Source organism: Lolium perenne, chromosome 3 (assembly GCF_019359855.2).
Source record: "Lolium perenne isolate Kyuss_39 chromosome 3, Kyuss_2.0, whole genome shotgun sequence".
NCBI lineage: Eukaryota > Viridiplantae > Streptophyta > Magnoliopsida > Poales > Poaceae > Lolium > Lolium perenne.
In genome coordinates, this window is record NC_067246.2 from 263,654,089 (window position 1) to 263,660,638 (window position 6,550).

Genomic DNA, 6,550 nt, shown 5'->3' on the forward strand with positions numbered 1-6,550 from the left:
AGGCACCTAGCAGTCCAAGTGATATCAGTGCTCCAAAACGTGAAGACCGCACTAGCTCAATGATCAGCGATCAGTTACGGCATCAAGTCCGGAAGACGCTGCAACTCCGTCGCCCTGACTTCATTCGACTGAGGATCGGCCCACTTCATCTTTGTGACTCCGTCCGATATCAGTGCCGAGTACACCAGGACCATCTAGCATGGCTTGGTCGCATCACTGTCAACTTGGTGACTTCACCGACTTCTTCACCTACATTAACACCGCTCCGATGGCTACAATCTACTTCATCACCTGCACTCCATCAACGCTGGCTGACTCAGTCGGACTCGCCTCCGGCTACTTGATGACCTCAACAGCGGGCGTGGGGCTCGAGGGCTCGACTACGACATTGTGCCTCAGCTACTACTGCGCAGCATCTACTTGAGGCTCGACACCAACCTCGCCTCTGACTGCGTCTTCGGCACGGCGCCTAGGCTACCAACATGACGTGTGGGCAACTGACTCGCACATACATTACGCGGACTTTCATTGCCTAGTCATGCACCTACACCGACTGGTTCACGCCGATTGTCCTACGCCGATGGGCTCGTTTCGAGTACCTCCTGTTTCACGATTGTTTCCTCTATTTCAGGAGCTCGTCGTCGATTCACCTCGACCTATCGCCAAGCCTCTTCGTGCCCTGCCTCAAGCTCGCGCCGAATCCACGACGCGCTCGGGGACTACTGATGGGGATACGCCCTAGGGGGCCCATCACCCAGCTCACTCGCTAAATGAAGAGATCCCAGGACAGCTCTGGCGACTGGGCCAAACGCCCTGGCGACTGAAGTCAGGAGCGACTCGATCTGCACAAGGCCCATGAAGGAAGCGTAGTGGCCCAAGAAGTCTTATACCTGTAAACCCTACGTGGTTCCATATATAAAGCCACCAGGGGAACCCCCACACATTATCTCCCACCTGATTTCAGATTAGATACAATCTCCCCCTCCGCCTCCGGCGGCTACTACAAAGCAAGTCGCCTAACGCTGGCGACACTATGATCATAGTGATTTATAGCAGGACGTAGCGATCCTCCACCGAGGGGACGTGAACCTGGGTACATCGTGTGCCAAACTCGTTTCCGGAATCTCCAACGCTGCCTTGCTCTACACCTCTCATGTGCCATCTGCCGTGGTTAAAACCTCGACACCTTGGCTGCTTCGAGACGCACTCCATCGTGAAGCCCTTCGACGCTCACTAGATTGATCTGCTGCGAGCATAGGTCGATTTAGGGTGGCCTGCTCGTTTGATAGTCGCTCTCGATTCCTCTCCAAAATAGAACGATATGCATTGAGAGTTCCAACCGAAACTCCAACTGGGAGCGGCGTATTGTTGGTTATAGCAGCCCGAGCTGTTGCCCACTCTTCCTCTGCGATAGTATAATCTCTATTGTCGTTACTGGCGCTATTTTTAGAATTTTGTCGCCTGCTGGAACGGGGGGGGGGGGGGGGGGGTGGGGGTGCGATCTCCTTCTTCTCCTCCGTTCCCCGCGTTTCCTGCGTTGAGGGTAGCATAGACTTGGTGACGCGCCATCCTCCAAGTGTTCATCCTGATGGCGATGTCGATACTTTCCTCTTCCGATGAATATCTGACGCTGCAGACGAATGGTGTATCGCTTGATCCCAATACGTGCCTGGTATCACAGTTCAGGCAGTAGTATGAGGTCATATCGGATGACATAGAGTCATTGGATCCAATCGACATAAAGGATATCGACCGAGGGGTTGATGGTGAGGAAGAAATCATCGAGTCCGTCAAACCGGCCGATAGGTCGACTGACGTGGACGTGATTGATCTTGCAGCTGGCAGAGACGATTTCCTCGCTGATTTGGGGACGAACGGCTCAGGCAGCCGAAGAATCCCTTCCGCGTTGATGTTGTAGTGAACACTTCCAAATGTCATGCCCAAACCTTCCCGCAGGTTCGAAAAGGTCGAGTGGGACGAGTCGTCGTGCGGGGTGAACTCGAAGGAACCGAATCGAATCGAATTCCCCGAGTTTGGCGATGAAGAGGTCGGTGGAGACACCGACGATGCTGATGAAGCTGCCGATGACATGGCCGAATTTGCCGATGCCGGATCTTGTACCAACAGGTTTCCCACAGACGGCGCCAATTGTCAAGGGTACTCCCTGGCAATGCCCTCCATAAGGGGCTTAGGTAGATGGAATCCTGTAAGCTGACACGAGACATCAGTTATCAAACAAGCGGGGAGAGCGATTTACCCAGGTTCGGGGCCCTCGATGAGGTAAAACCCTTACGTCCTGCCTGTCTGATCTTGATTGCTGAAAATATCGGTTACAATGGGGTGCCGAAGGTTTCGACTATGATCTTCGTCGATAGGCTAAGTTCTACGATGACCTAGCTCTAGACCTACAGTGGTTATGGCTATTGTGGTTGCGTGTGTCCCTCGGCAGCCCCTCTCCTGGCCCTTATATTAGGAGCCAGGTCTCGAGAGAGTTGTCCGGGTACGGCTAGGTTAGAATGAGTCCTAGGTCTAAACTTTCCTTGTATTCTTTGTCTTCTGGCCTTGTTCTTCAAGAATTCTTCTTAGGAACCGACGTGGCGGCCCACCTGACCATCGAGTGCCTTCATGGGCCCCTGGTTGGGCTGCAAGAGGTACTGCAACATTAGTTACCCAAAGGGTAATGCCCACATCACGCGGCACCTCCCTCTTCAACGTCGTCCCCTCTACGGCCATCGCCGCCGCCGGTGCATCAGAGGCTACCGCCGGTGGTGGTCAGATCCCGCCGGAATGGGACCCCTATGAGGAGGTGCCGTACATCTCACCGTCGAACCCCTACGACACCTGCATGGACGACCCTTGGAACGAGGTAACTACAGTTTGCTCCCTTGTTGTTCCACATTCCTTTTTCAACCCTATTTTTGCTAGTTCCCTAGTAACTATTAGTGCCGATCTGTAGGTAGGATGAGTATTGGGTTAATATTTGCGCCGATTTTATTTCATTTTGTTTTGATCCTTCTTGATTTCGTTTAAGATTTGGGATCGGCCGTTCGATTAATTTATGCAAGCAATAATGGGATCTCAATCCGTTAATTTTTTCAAGTAATCATGAGATCTCAATCAGTTATTTTATGCACGAATCAAAAGATATCAATCGTTTAATTTTGCAAATAATCTGGAATGTGTTCAAATTCAGATCTGGAATCTGTTTCTTTGCCTACGATGAATCGCTGGGCATAATTTTTTACAGGGTGGGTTCAGCGAACCATTGTTGTGTACAAATCTGTTGTGCATGAGCTTTGGTTCGCTTACCCCGTCCCTGTAGATATATAATCGTGTCCACTCTAACAGAGGCCGCCTCTGTTTTTCCTAACTTTGTTATCATGCACGTTACGTCATTGTTCCAACTCATTCACTCATAGTTTCTGTTTGATATGGATCAGGTGTCTGGCAGCGACATCGGCAGCGACGAGGAGGATCAACACACCAAGGCTCGGCAGGTGCTGCGGAGGCTACAGGTCAGCCAGTACACCTCCTACTTCGCCAAAGGTGTCTAGAGGTGCCCCTTCTGCACTAGGAGACTCGGAGGCACCGACTTCAACTGCCTCCTCACGCATGCCGAGGACATCGGAAGGACCTTTCCCAAGGTCGGCACGACAGTGAACGTCTACTCCTTCTACGGCAAGCACAAGGCGCTCGGCATTCACCTCCGCAACTTGCAGCGGGTGGAGATCACCGCCGGGCGCATGCCTCCGATCAAGCCCAAGGTGCCCAAGATCAAAGGGACAGGGGAGCAAGAACTGGATGAAGAGCCAGATGGGATAGGCGGAGTCTAGGACGTGTGCTGCTACTGCAAAGCAGCTTTTTATTTTGTTGTTATGTTGTTAGTATGTTGGTGTTGTGAAGAACCCCGAACCTGTTATTATGTTGGTTGCTGTATGCAACTTATTATCTAGGGGGATCCCTATTATCTATCCCTATTCTACTATACTTTGTTGGCCTTACTTTGTTTTCTCGATTTATTATTACGGTGTGAATTTATTGTATATTAGCATCTAGATTTGCTTCTAGATTTAACTAGATACATATGGACCAGAGGGAGTACTAGATTTGCGGCCACATTGGGAAAAAAACGAGGGCCAAAAGGCACAAATAATTGAAGAAAGACAGAAATAGAATCTTATCTAGATTTGATACTAATTTGGTGAAAAAAGACAGAGAGAAAGAGGGGAAAAAGATGCTCTTAAAAATGCCAATTTGGGCCGAGTGAGACAGAACCCATCTCCTGCTCACGTACAACCAAACGCGGTCTCGTCCTATCCCACGCGGTCCCTTTCTACCAGCCCCACGCGACGCGGCCCCACACGACGCGACCCTACACGTCAGCACGGAACGCTCAACTAAATGGGAATCCTCCCGTCCGAGCGCCTTCTGCGGGTTTCGGACAAGGGCTTGGGGAAAACTGAGGAAAAACTAAGGAGCTAGGGAAAAATGAGTACAACTAAGGACCTAAGGGCACGAAAATAGAAAGCCCTAAAATAAAGTTATGAGTGTTGTTTACGTACTTCAAGTTGATCCAAAATTTTGGCCCCCTGGTGGGTCGTCTGGCGAATGAACTCGCAAACGTAGAATCCACATAAATTATTCCCGTCCTCTTGCCTCAAGCATTTTACGAGAACAAAGTTCAATCAAAATAATAATCAAGAATGGTAATAATGGTATTGAAACTATAATCAAAGAGATGCGCGGCCTAGCTAGTAGTACTTACCGGTACAGGTCTAATATCAAGCTCTTTTTTCACGAACCCGGAGCCTTGTTGGTGAACCGTTTCCAAGCCCTCCGGAGCACATCAGCCATGTCCCCCACGTCTCAAGGGGTTTACTTTTCGAGTCCATGACTTCTACTACTCTGGCGTCAGGTTCAATGATTAGCAGGATATAGTGAAACCTGCAGACATATGCATAACTCATCAGTTACACATAACACATGGAGTAAGCGAAAAAGATTTAATGTGTTCAAGACAGTAACACTCACGCGAATTTGTAAGGAAATAGTATTTCCCTTTTGTATGAGTGTGTCCTTAAGGCATGTACCAAGTTATCCTCCGTGTCCTTGGGATGGCGTGTGAGATCATACTCATGCACGATATATGGGTCAACGAACTCAATGTCATAGATTTGCCCAAGTCGGCATTCGCGGATCTTCATTCTGCATAATGTCGTGAGTATAGTTATATGCATGCAATGGACGAGCCGCGGTAGAGACTTAATTACATAAATAATACTTACAGACAATAGACACTCATCAGAGATTTGTCGAGGGCGTCTTGATTGAATAACTGAAACAATTCAAGAAATTCGATGTTTATCACGTCATTTCCATGCCCCTAGTGCTCATCTTTGATTGCCATCATGATCCAGTTCTAACCGTCCTCACATGCATCCAAGTACCACTTATGCAGTCTTCGCAGTTGTGTACTTGTGTTGATAGATAAGGCAACTCCTCAGCTCTGACAAGAGGTTGCCCGTACTTGTACTTGTATGCTAATTGGACATCACCCGTGGGGATTTCAACGCGGCTTAAGTACTCAGGAATACTCATACCGAACGCATCTGCCTCATCTTTGTATAGTGCTACCTGCGTCGGATCAAGGCACTGTATGATATCGGGATACACTTGGAGCTGGGGGCACGAGTTTTTCTGGTTTCCAAGCTGGAGAACTGGTTTCCCTTCTACCTTACTTTTTTCCCACCGGTCCTTTGCTACCACATTTGACTTGCGAATAGAGCGGTCATAGTTCGATGAAAGACTTGGCTCAAGTTGATGAAGGTACTTCAGCATTTTCAAATTTTTTTCCTTAGATATAGGCGGCTCGGGCTCAGGCTAGGGCTTTTTCTTGCCAAAATTAGATTTCATGTACTGTTCCTTTGCGATCTTGTCATTTTCCTCTTCTGTATAGTCATAAGCTCTCATGGGAGGAACCTTAGGTACTCTTGGGAGGGGCTCTTGTCGGCGTTTCGGTGACCGGTTACGACTCATTGCCGGAGCGCTCCGCTTTTTGCTCTTAGACTTAGTGGTGGGCTGCGGCAGCGGAGAAGGCTAACGCGGCGGCAGAGAAGGCTCACGTGGCGGCGGAGAAGGCTGGCGCGATGGAGACGGGAAAGGCGACGGAGACGGCTGACACACTGGAGACGGCTGCATCGGTGGAGAATGCTGGCTCAGTGGAGACCTTGTTGGCGCCGTCCAACCCGGAATCACAATGAATTCCTTTCGCCATAGAACTGTAGTGTTCTTGGCTTCTCCCAGCTCTAGCAAATCCCCTTCACCGGCAGGGTGGTCAAACTTCAGCGGCCCATACCCATTCATAATTTTATCCACCCGGCAACAGCGTAGCCATGTGGAACCGATCCACAGTGGTATCTTTGATCATGTACTGGTGGTAAGACATAGCCGATCACCGCCTTGAGGGATAAGTATTCCATCACTTTGACATGTAGCTCACAAGGTGTTGACTCTGTGATATGATCCACAGGGTAGCGAGGAGCCATCTGCG